The sequence below is a fragment of the Pezoporus occidentalis genome, unplaced genomic scaffold (genome assembly GCF_034315485.1).
Source record: "Pezoporus occidentalis ecotype Australia unplaced genomic scaffold, CSIRO_AGI_Poc_V1 ctg50, whole genome shotgun sequence".
Lineage (NCBI taxonomy): Eukaryota > Metazoa > Chordata > Aves > Psittaciformes > Psittacidae > Pezoporus > Pezoporus occidentalis.
In genome coordinates, this window is record NW_026915836.1 from 320,426 (window position 1) to 332,919 (window position 12,494).

At 39.0% G+C, this 12,494-nt stretch overlaps 1 protein-coding gene and 1 long non-coding RNA gene across 6 annotated transcripts in view; one reads left to right on the forward strand and one right to left on the reverse strand.

Annotated features, from left to right (window-relative positions):
* Positions 1–12,494, forward strand: part of PPM1B (protein phosphatase, Mg2+/Mn2+ dependent 1B) — a 61,154-nt gene that overhangs the window by 11,844 nt on the left and 36,816 nt on the right. Inside the window, exon 2 of one of the 4 annotated variants that reach the window (XM_062636986.1) lies at positions 3,042–3,156. The exons of the other annotated variants lie outside the window; for them this stretch is intronic. The gene's annotated coding sequence lies outside the window, so the exon portion shown is untranslated. The remainder of the gene's footprint in view (positions 1–3,041; positions 3,157–12,494) is intronic. 4 annotated transcript variants of the gene reach the window in all.
* LOC134173214 (uncharacterized) lies at positions 946–10,088 on the reverse strand. 2 transcript variants are annotated; one of them, XR_009968175.1, is made up of 4 exons: positions 10,019–10,088; positions 8,008–8,124; positions 4,760–4,826; positions 946–1,148 (listed from the first exon to the last, which is right to left on the reverse strand). It is a non-coding gene; the product is annotated as an uncharacterized LOC134173214 (long non-coding RNA). The 2 variants fall into 2 exon arrangements; XR_009968176.1 differs by lacking the exon at positions 8,008–8,124.

Here is a 12,494-nt window from a genome sequence, read left to right on the forward strand (position 1 = left end):
GCCTAGTTGGTGAGCATCTGGTATTCCTCTTTTTGGTTAAAAGTCCTTAGAATCATTTGGTTGGGGTTTTTTTTTGCCATTTTTCAGTGTTACAGTACAGAAAAAAAATCTTATTAGGCTTCTGCTCCGGCATTTGCTTCTGGAACCCACTCATAATCCTGACTGTTTCATTGCAGAAAAGGTTCTTGTATAATTAGCTAAGTATGTTAATGCTGTTGTATTTCTGCAGCCTTCTTCCTCTGACCATGTGCCTTTCTTCCTGCTCATGCTGATATTTGGCTGTGTCTCATCTCATGGTGAGAGATAGTTATGTGATGTGTGTATGTTTGGTATCTGTTGCTAAGGTTAATTTTCTTCTAGTTCAGCCTCTTGAATCAATTTGCTGCATGAGGATATGAGGGCAACTACTGGTGCAGAAATTGGAGTAGAAAATGCACAAAGCGGGAGGTGAGCTTACGATAGTTACTGGTTTAGCTTAGCCTATCCTCTTGTAAGACTGTACTCTGAGATGTTTCAAAGGAGGTTCTTCTAAGGTGTAGGTATTAGTGTTGGTTCTTAACATTAATGGTTTGGATACCTGATGAACTGTCTTGCGAGTGCAAGTCCTAAACTTACTTGGAAGGCTACTGGTGATGAAGAGAAGGCTGTACTGGGAGTCGCATATCTGTGACATTTGCAGCAGTGTCACCAGCCGTGTTACAATCCTGAAGTAAAAGAACTCTCAATTAAAATGCAGATATTAAAACCTGTATAATAACTAAATTAAAAATATCCATATCTTCCTTTGGATTTTCCCCAAATGCATAGCCTGCTGCAGATGTTGATATGATTCCCTTCACAGCAGTCATTCCGGTTTAATTAAATATCAGCACTTGCTGACAAGAATATTTCTATTCTGTAAGCACATGAGAATACAGAAGAAACCGAAACTTTACATAGCAAAGGTCACGGTAAGGAGTTTGTCGGAAAGTTCCTGAGCGAGTCAAGCTGTTTCTCTGTGCTTTTTGTCACGTTTGCAAATTTCCTTAGGGGATAAGATGAGCCTCTGCTCATCCACTGTGGTGTTGTCATTGTTCACTGCTTAATGTGGAGCTGGAGAATCTTATCTGCTCCCTTCTTCAAGCACGTTTTGGGGATCTGCAAAGGGACTGAAGTGTTTAGGGTGAAACATGAGTAATGTCATCACTGGGAGAGACTAGAGTTGGCAATTATCAGGCACTGACTGGTTTTGTGTCCAGGAGTTCCTGTAGTTGTTCAAGTTCAGGGGTCTCGAAGTGGGTGTTGGTTTTCTTTTCAATATAGGCCAAGAGAAGTTAAACCCATCTGAAAATGTGTAAGCCACCTGAATTTCCAAAATGCCTTCTAAGGTGCATAATGAAATATGCTTAAGTTGTCTTGGCCATTTGCTTTTCTTCTCCACTCCTTCCCTTTCTCAGCCACCAGTTGTAACAAATACTAGGTACAGTTACGAACACCAAGTTTTTCCTATCATGATCTCTGCTGCTATTACCATCTTGTTGCCAGATACCTTGAAAATGGCCAGAAACTCAATTGCTTGATGGCTGTGCTCTCTTGTTGAGACCTGCTTATTTTTATGCGCAGAGTTTTTAGATTTTAGCTTTGGAACATTTGAATCCTGCAAACTGTTGAAGCCAGAGATGGTTCCTCTTCACTGTTTCAGGCATCCTTGCTATGTTGTAGAAAGTTTTCTTTATTATATTTCACTTGATAAAAGCATTAAGGTACTGATTTACTTTGGTAGCACTACCAGTAATAGTTTGTATCAACCTGCAGCAAAACATTTCTTGGCCCTTGAAGAAGAAGGTGACTGGAAATAGCATGGCATTCATTACCAGGGGTCAGTCATGCTTGACCCATCTGACTGCCTTCTGTCAAATGACTAGGTCTTCAGGTGAGGGTAGAGCTGTGGATGTTTGTGGCTTGGTTTGGGTTTTTTTTTCGCTTTGACCTTAGCAAGGCTTTTTACAGTGTCCCACAGCATACTCCTGTTTACAGTCTGAATGGGAGGATGACTGGATAAAGTTAAAACCAGTTGAAAAGTTGTCTCAAAGGGTAGCTGATAGTTCATACTCTGCCTATAGAGTAGTTACAGCTGGAGCTCCTCAAGTTTTTGAATTTCATAGTGATCATTATGCCTTGTCTCTCACCTGCCTTCACCCATTTTTCCAAACCTTGTGGTAAAACAAAGCAATTTCTAGAGCATTTGTTGTTTGAAGTTACTGGTGGAAAAAAAAGAGACTGGAAAAGGAAACTAAATCACAGTTTCTCTGAGATTGATTCACTTCCCTCTTTGCCCAGGCCTGTGAAAAGAAGCTGTCATCCCAGATGCTGCAGGTAGACATCTTCAAAATAAAGGTTTTGGGTAGATTCGTGCTGCAGAAATTGTATGCTGGTATAGTGGGCATAGTGGGTTTAACTGTGGTAGCCCTTCTCATATCTTTGTGAGAACTTTCTTTCTTTGTAATCAAGATGATTCTGGTGAATAGTCAGATGAGTTTATGCTTTTGATTTTTAAGAAATTTGTAGCGTAACAGGCTTCTTCGTTGTGTTTTCCATGCTTTAGGTTTAGTTTGAATCTCAGCTTTTTAGCCTTTCTTCTCCTTCAAGTCTGGGAACTGGATATATTCTTGTAAATGACTGCATTAGTATGCCAGACTTTTCCATCCTCTCAACACTTGAACAGGCATGCATATGCAGAAATGTATGCAGCCTTTCTCTCTTACATGGTTTACATATTCCTGGTTTGGAAATGGGTTTGCTTACATGCGGTGGTGGAATGTATTGATGGTGGGAGTTTCTTGGCAAGTAGTGGCCATTGAAATGTGTAGTTCAGCTCATTTCATACTTTCATCTCTGACAAGTGAAAGGTATTCATGTGATCTTTTGCTGCGTAACCGTAGACAACCAGGAACTTCTGGACTAACGTGGCCGTTTACAGTCAAGTTGCTACTAAGCAGTTCTTGAATATTGTGTCGAACTAGCAGAGAAATTGGTCAATTCTTCCATCTTGCTACTTTCAGACTCACAGGCTCTTCTGCTTTATTCACCCCTTACATACAAGGAAGAGTCTAAAGTGAATCTGTATCAGAAGGACAAAAGATCTGGAAGAAATTTTACTTTTGTACTACACTTAAGGTAAGACTGATCAGATGACAAAAAGCATGAATACCGAGGCTTGCAAAATGGTACTGTTTCTGCATTCTTGGCTTCTTGCGTATTAAACTATTTCTGCAGAGTATTGTGAGTATGTATTAAGTATTAAATACTCCTACATAATTCTCTGGAAATACACTAATGATCAGAGGCATATAAACTATCTGCGGCTGTGTTCCTTATCTAAAATAGTATGTTGTTAGTTGTAACTGATGTTTACTGTGCAAAGCTGTCTTTTGGGTCGCATAGGTGTTCCTACTTCTAAATCTGGTACACTGAGTTGCATGATACGCAATGGCATGTCATACTAAATTAGCAATGCCTTAGTAACTCTTTCTGGTTTACTTTTAGGTCCTGTGCTTAGCCATTTGTAATTTCTCTGTGAATACAATATTATAGTTCTTTAGTACGTTTCTAGTCGATTTCCAAATATCGGGACATAACTGGGAGTCAGCTTGCTGTGCTTTGGAAGGAGTGAAAAATGCATTTCTTTCAGTAAAGCGCATGAACAGTTGCAATCTGTCTGCAAGTTAGAGCACCGATGAAGTGATAGGAGCCATTAGCATCATTTGTCAGAGTGATACCATTGCCTTCAGCTTCCACTCACAGTTTAACTAGATGTCTAATAATATTTGTTGCGTTGTGCCTACACTACTGGACGGATATCACAGTGGAGGGAATATTGCTAGGAGTAGGGGGATAAAACCTGTAGCGGAACAAGTGGAATTCCTGCCAGTGGGACCAGTGTTGGGGATAATGCAGACTGGGGTATAGCTGCAAGGGTAGAACTAAAAAAGTGGTAGAGAGGTATAGAGAGGCACATAACTATCCCTGGCCGAGACAGTAGTTTGTGTAAGAGGGGGAATGCGAGGCCATGGTATCCAGCCATTGAACAGATGGTGGAGACATTCACATGGAGTCACTTAGAAGGACGTAGGAGATGTTTGGGGACTGGAAAGTACAAGTAGCACTTCATGTAGGCAGCTGATTGCCTAATGCTAACTCTTCAATTTTAGGGAGGTGGAAACCTACTGAAATTGGTTGGCACTCACGCTGAATTCAGCATCCATTTGAAGGCTCACATCAGCAGTCTTCTATTCATGTACCGGTTTCTAATTTGTTGTGGCTCTGGTTCTGGTTTTTATATAGTAGGTTTTACTGAATTATCTGTGTAATCCCCAAGCTGAATGTCTACTTTTCTTTTTAAACTGCTAAATTCATCAGATTCTTTTAGTTGTTGTTCTGCAAAAGCCTAAATACTTACGAGTGTTCCTTTGTGTGGCTTGATGTTATTTTTTTTTTATGGATACCTAGTTTTATCCAGGCAGTTCGTTCTGTCTCAGAATACATGCGGGTTAAGGTTTACATGTAGTTAAGTGGCAAGGCTGAGATGTGAGCTTTGGAAGATAGAAATAATTTTAAAGTATCTTGACATGTTGCCTCTCTAAATAGGATGAGAGAGTAGGGTGTTTGCCCGCACACTACAACTGACGTGGGGTTTTTATGCGCCTTTGCGCTGATTTCCCATCACCATTCAGTCCAGCAAGGGCATGTCTTGCAGCCAACAGCTTACAGGAGCACTAACCTTTGATGGAGCTGGAGATGGTGTCTTAATCTGTGTTATCCACATTTGCCTGCAGCTAATGTCTGACCTGATGAGTAGCGTAAAATGAATGTTGAATTATTAACATGCTTGCTTCCTGGAATCCTTTTTGCTGTCAAGTCTATGTAGGCCTATCATTACTGCATTGACTGCCTGTAATGCCCTTAAGCACCCTCTCTGATTTTTTTTGAAACTGGCATGGTCTTCTTGCATGTTAGTTTTAACATTCTTATTGACAAAATTGCCCTTTGAATTTTTGCAGGTGTAGTTCGACACCTATTATGATACTTGCATAATAGCAAAATTAAAACAGTTCTTAGTCAATAGATATATCTGAAATTGCAGCATTGAAATACATGTTGCAAATCAAGAGAGTTTAAACTGTATTGGTTTAAAGTGAGTCAGTGATTTATTGTGAAACTGAAGTTGTAGTGCTAATTGGGCAAAACCTTCGAGTATTTAAGCTTGCAAGTTGCCGAACGGCTGCTTCTTGCAAAGTACTCCTCTGTTTAGATGACAAGTGAAGCAGTTCAGATAGCCTCAATGCAGATACCTGAAAATGATTCCATGTGTCCAGGCAACGATACTGGAGGCTGCTGCCAGAAAAAAAAGGTAATGGAAATTTGCTTCACTCTGCAGTTCCTAGAAATAGTAATTTTTGTAATTAGACTTCAGACTTGTAAAGAAGAGGTTTCTCTAGCCTGCTGGAAAAGTAGGGCATGCAATAAAAGTGCAGGGGGGAGTACTGTGTTCTCTGAAGTAGTCTGACAAGCCATTTGTGATCTGAAACTTAACTTCATATACCACGCTGTGGCTTGAATAGTATGTATCATGTGATTACAGGTGTATTGATCCTGTTAGAGTACAAGAGAATACCATTACATATCATTTAGGACCAGCTGCTTCTGAAGTGTTTGTTTAGAGCTGCCTTAAAAATGCTTTGAGATATGCCTTTCTTGAAATGAACCAAAACCCTGATCAGTTCAACTGGTTTGATTTAGGAAGGTGGTAAATCTGTGTTAGCAATAGGGGAGTAACTTTTGAAGTAAATAGACCTCTTACAAATTTTAAGGTGTCTTTGCATTTCTGCCTGCTGATTCTTTTCATTTACACAAAGACAGTGCTGTTACTGAAGTAACTTTACTAGTAGCTAGAAAAAACTTCTTAACATGGAAGAAACCAAGGGAAAAAAAAAGATGTTCTAAAGCTGTAATTGAGGGATAAAAATAACTATGTGTTTTAACAATTCCTATTTGGAGCCTTCAGTTCCCATGTTATTTAAATTAGTTCTTTTGGAAGATTGTGTGTGTAGGCTGTTAGTTGATATAACAGATGCTTGAATTATCTCTTTCCAAGTTGCGTGTTTTGCAGTAAACATTAAAATGCCTATAGCATAGTAAGTGTTAATATTTGGCAGCTTGTAGTACTGGTGTTCTTATGCTACTGATTTGAATGTGCTGGTGGTTTTATTATGGTGTTGAACGACTTTTTTTTTCTGTTTAATTTAACTCTTTTTTTGTGTATAAGCCTAGCAAGTGGTAATACGGCTAAAATAAAACCACAGATAGATCCAAGTGGCTAAATAGTGCAGCAGAGAATTTGTGCTTCCGATAACTACACATCAGCTGTATCCAAATTTATTTTAATCATCTGTGATGGCTCAGGTTAGTTCATTTGAACCTGAAGGCTTACCCTTAGAAAGTGGGGGAAGAATAAGACTTGCAGAGAGGTGAAGTCCTTCACCTAATCATCAGTGTCATATAAAGAAGTAAAAAAACCATTCTTGCTGTCCCTTATAAATTTGATACAACTTGATTTGTCGTTGTCAAACATATCAACATTAGGGAATTCTTCCTGTATTTTCTGAACCTGGTGCTAACTGAACTACTGTGATTTTTTGACCTTTTTCCCTATTTTTTTCACTCCACTTTGCAGACTTTAAATTCCTTCTGAATTTTGGTTATACTTATGGTCCCGCTTAGGTTTGTGTGTTTTGTACATGTAAAATGGGGGGAAAAGTGATTAGCTGGCATGTGTATTGTAATGGCTTCAGTCCGCTGACAAAATGTGACGCCGTTGTGCCTTTAAGAATACATTTTGGGATATTTGCTATAAATACAGGATTGGTACAGAAAGACATGTTCTAGAAACCATGTTTAAGCTTCCTTCTGTAAGGAGAAGCACAAATACAGGATGTGATATAGAGGATAAAATAAATTGTTACCGGCTTTGATAGTGATAGCAAGACTTGATCTAAAAGCTGACTTGTTCTGAATGAATTGTGAGCCACTAGATGCTAGAATGAGATTCTCTACCCAGATAAAAAAATTAACTTTTGGGAACTCCAACTCTTGGCTGGCTTAAAAATCACTGAACACTGTTTAGAGAAGAGTTATCAAGACGGCCTTCACAGTATCTGTTCTTCATTTGTGTAAGCATTTCCTTTGGAAGACTCAGTGATATTAATCCTTTGAAAACTGTCAGACTTCCTGCTTGTATCCTAGACCTAGAGCATCTTAAAATTTTGGAGAAAATTGCCAGCAGACAATTATGTCAGGTTTCTTACCTCTTTATCCTGTAATGTTTTGAAGTCTGCAGCAGTGGAGTTTCTTTATTATCCAAATGCACATGCTTGCTACAAAACCAGATCCAAAATCTCTTGCTTTCTCTGATTTTCCTAAGAACTGGTTCTGTAGGAGTTTTTTATGGTATTACGTTTAAGATGTTTTCTTGAAAGCCTTAGCTGGAAAAGGCTAAGCCCTTTCTACTGCATAATCAACAGAAAAAGTTTTTTTATTTGGAAGATTACTCCTGAATTTGAGTAATACTATGGCTTGGTAACACCTTGCTCTTCTCCTGGGGAAAGGGTTGACAAACTTTTTAGTACTGCTATAGTAGATAGAGTGGACGAGACACCTCACTTCTGTGAGGGACATGCCATTTAGGCTGAGAGCCCTTCTGAATAGATGTGCTCTGTAATACTGTCAGATGCCAGGTGTGGTGGATTCTTTCTCAGAACATTTAACCAGTGCTCAGGTTGTATTTTCTGATTGTTTTAAGCAGATGGATATTTACAAAATCTAAGTAATGCACCTGGAGTGACTGTTTTTTTTTTTTAACAATGATTTGAAGGCCAGATGTTCACAAAAGCAACAAATGGACAGATGGTTTCAAACTGACTCATTAGCTTTTGCTACCTAGGTATTCTAGCTAGGTGGTAATAAATTTACCTCATAGGGAAACACCGTAGGCATGTGCTCAAAAGAGAGGCACTTCAGTACACTCTAGTATGTCTGAGCTGCAATTCTGAATCTCCATCAAGAAGATGGATGTTTGCATACTCTGCCCTTTGCATTAAGAAAAAAAGAAACACAACCCCATGCAGAGTATGAATGCATCTTCCTCAATCTGTAACTCCTGGATTGCCATGGAGGGTGTAAAGCATGTCTAGACCTTTACTTACAGCTATAATGTAATAATATAATGTAGAGAGTGATATGTATAATAGGAGCTAGTTAGAGACTTTTGTATGCTCTTCTCTAGAAAGTCCTAGCAGTCCCAATAAACATCTTAGTTCAAAGTAGAAGTCCTCTGCTTACAATCCTTCTTCGTGGTTTTAATTGAGATTTTTTTGCAAAAACCCACTAACATAAATGGACCATATTTTAACTCTTGAAGATAGTCTCTTCTTAGGTCAGCTAAAGATCAGATAACTGAAAATCTGAGGTTTCGTACTTGGATATTTTTACTGAAGCATGTTAGATGGCTTTTCTCTTCAGTGTTCCTGAAACTGGATGTTTGAAAAGCTGTCCAGCATAACTGATGGAGAGAAGATTCCTTATTTCTGTGCTTGGTTATGTTAAGCATTACTCTGATCTGTTGCAGGAGAACAGGAGGAGTAAGTGCTTGCCATTGATCTCCCAGTAGGCAAATGTATATTGCATACGTGCATTCTGAATTCTAGTAAGGCTGGCTTTTGGTATTCCTTCATCTTCTGCTCATATAATTCAATAGAGTTTGAGTTACTCATCAGCTTCATGAGCAGTCTCTGCTTCAGGCATTCACTTGTACCAGCATAACTATCTATGTCTGTTGCTCAGCCACATAGCGTGGAAATAGGAATGAGCTGCTGAGAACAAATACTGCTTAAGCCATCACTGTTGCCAAGACATCTGCATAGCCATAATGTGAATTTACTGGTCTAAAGCTTACCTAAAAGAGAATTACAGAGAATTTAGGAATTAGAGGTGCTTTACAAATATATATTAAAGATAATAAATATTTTTAATGTATTTTTAAATATGTATTTTGCAGGAAAAAAGTTTGGAATAGCTTTTGTAAGATGTATCAAAATGCAGCTTTCCAGTGCTGTAGATTAAGCCCACCATTTGTGAGGTGATACTTAAAAGTATAGACCTAATTAGAATGCTAAGCCCATAGTATTATCAAGCGTTTAGACAAGTGTGAAATACTAGTCTAATAGTGTGTTTCTGTTGGAAATTCAGTCTTGAATAGTTCCAATGACTAACTGGCAATAAAAGTTGGAACTGCAGACTTGAAACTGCTGAACCAAATGTTCACTAGAACCCCAAGTACATTAATTTCAAGGCAACATTTAGAGTTTTAAGAAGCTCTGGGTGTTCTGAAATGCAGTGGCAAGATACCATTCCACTTCTTCACAAAGTTACAACTGCTTCAAAAAGGATTAAACACTTCAAAATTACTGAGTTCTTAGTTTAACTTTTGCTTATTCTCCTTTCTTTAACTGTTGTAATAATGAACATCTTAATGCAGCTTCCACATTTGAAGGGGGGAGATGGAATGGGACAGTGTAAAAAGCCCACAGCCACAAAAACACAAACCAAGGCTTTGCTTAGTCTTGGCTGATTCACAATGTTTTTGTATAGAACCAAGTACCACTTAGCAGATGCAGAGAGAATTCATTATCCTTTTATTACAAAGGATGAGCAACTTTCTCTTCAGGGTGAAAGTTGCACATTGTCTTAAGTAATTACACATAAATTAACTCCTGTTTTAGTTCAGGCTTTGTCATATATGTAGACTAAGGGAGAGCTATGGCATGAACTTGAAGTACAGCTGGTGCACTCCCTTGGTGTGTGCTCTAACGTTCCTGGGAAAAAATCAGGTAACCTAATGAATGCCTCTTTGAGGACAGAGATGTTATCTTACGTTTACTGTATGCTAGGAACATGCAATTGGGAGACGCAATATATAGCTAACCTGTGGTAAGCTTACACTAGTGCTCTTTTCCTTCTCCTTCCCAGTATCTTTTACTTCTGCAAAATCTGTTACTGTCTTCGGTGTGAGCCAGTTTACAGTGCTGGGGGATGATAGCAGTGGTGGTATTGTGATGTCATGAGGTCAGTTATGACACATCAGATTATAGCTCTTTCTACTGGTATTCAGGGAGAGGGTTGGCTGCTTATTTACTTCTTTTAAAGCAGCAATGATTTGGTTATCTGTAAAAGGCCAGTCATAGCTGTCTGTGGAGCAGAGTAAAGCCTGTTTTCCTGGTGCTTCTCTGCCCAGAAACTTGCAGAGGACTGGTTGTTGTCATGGGCTTGTGTGTTTTAAGCATTAGGATCCAGCTTGAGGATCATTAGTGTTTTGCTGCTGGGGTGTATGTATTTTATCATTGGGAAGACCAGAATTTGATGGTCTTTTTCATTTGCTTACTTTTGAATATTGGGTTTAGTTCTTCAGCAGTGATTTACTTATGATGGCTTTGGCTGCATAGTCTTTACCTTCCGAGAAAATATTGTAAACATGGTGAAATTCAAATTCTCTGTTAGCCAAGGAATATTTAAGTTGTGCTTAATTAACAACTGTTCTACTGTAGAGTATTAGTTTCTTAATAGCAAAAACTGTAGAAGTTTACTGAACTAAGTCCTACTCAGATATTAAGCGTTTTTACATGCTCGAAAGATCTAAGGAGCCCAAATTAAATACTTAATACGTCTTGTTATTTTGTTAAGCCTCTAATAGGAAGCATTCAGCTTTATTCTGGGGATGTAATTTATGATGAGCAATCTGGGTAACACCTTTTCATTGTGTATGTGAGCATTTTCTGTGCACGAATTATTGGGAGCTGGATTCAATAGCTTGTTATCCCAAAGCTGTATCAAGAATCTAAGTGTCTTTTAATATGGAAAAAAGAATTGTGCTGCTTATTTGGAGAGGCAGGAGTCACTACTGTATAGAAGTAGGTAAGGAGTAGTGTCCCCTCTTCATGCAATGTTCAGTCATGGAGTTCATATCTTAAGATGTTACTGTGTTTTAGGACACTGCATATAGTATTTCTCACTTCTGATAATTAAGGTATAAATAGGAGCATATTCTGGGGTAAGATGCTGTTAAACTACAATATATGTGAAGCTGCCCTACTGTAAGCTGCCTAAGGTTAAAAATCACCTGTGTCTAATGAATGCTCTCACGTCCTCTGCCGAGTAAGAGAATTTGGGAGAGGTCAAGCCTCTTGCTTCTGGGGAGCATAATACTTGTCTTCCGGTCTGCTTTTGTTAGTCAGCCACTTCTGACATTACTCTAGTAGCCTTTAGAACTGAGGCTTTTGAGCACTTCATCCTGCAAGCCCCCTGTACCCTCCTAATTAAGGGGATCTTCCGAAGGTGGAAGGAAGTTCTTGAAGGGAGTTGTGTTCTGTGTTAATGCCCTTATCACTGATGTAGTTAAGAGGGAATTAGGGGCTATTTTGTGCAACTCTGTGAAGCTGTACTGCTTATGTTCTGTTGTGTTGCGGTGTTCTCCCCCCCCCCCGAAGCTCTTGGGTGTGGAAACAACTCTTCTTTTACTGAAACATTTTACCTTTTGGGGGAGGGCTTTTGCCATGTAGTCCAGTACAACGATTTAAGGTACTTGCTGTCTAGTTCTTTCAAAATACTTTTCCAGAGTTCATTAATGATTTAGTGCTAGTTAAGGTGTAATTTCACAATGCTCTGGGCAAATCTGAATCCGCAGCAGCTGCTGGTTCTACCTTTCTGTCATTGGCACTTGACTGCATTTCCTGAGCTGGTTCAGAGAGCTCAAGTGGCAGAAAGTAATTTACCTTTTCTGGCTTAGTTTGATTCCTTGAATCGTCTGTTCTGTTGTGGTGCCTGAGAAGGCAGAATGTTGGGGAAAATACAGGGCTTGAAGTATTACAGGCATAAAACTTACTGAACCTCTACAGTTCTTCAAACAGCAGCACAGTATTCCTCTTGAGGAATTTCTTGTTTATGACGCTTTATGGTAGCTGAAAATGGCAAACCATTATGAAATGTTCTCATAGCTCCTTTCTTCAATCGACAGGCTTAAAGTCAAGGTCTGTAGTATGTCTCCCTTTATCACTCATTCAGTTCATCAAAGTCCTGTAATCAGTTGAAAATCATCAGTGTTACAGTAAGGGCTTGTATTTTCCTTGTGCCCCAGACAAAGCTGGCTGTTACGCAGACTTCTTCCTTGTGACAGTTCCTTCTACCAGTGTACTCTCATGGTAACTTGTGTAAGATGCAACAGTTTATAAGATTAAATACGTAGTCCCTGACCCATGAAGGAATTTGGACATTTGCATCCCGTTCAAAAGAATGGGTAGATGCTTAGGTGGATGCACACATTTAAGTTGTTAGTCATCTGCTGCTTTTGCATTTTAAGCTGAGTTTATGATTAATTTCGTAAGAGCTTCCTCAAAAGAAACAGTGAT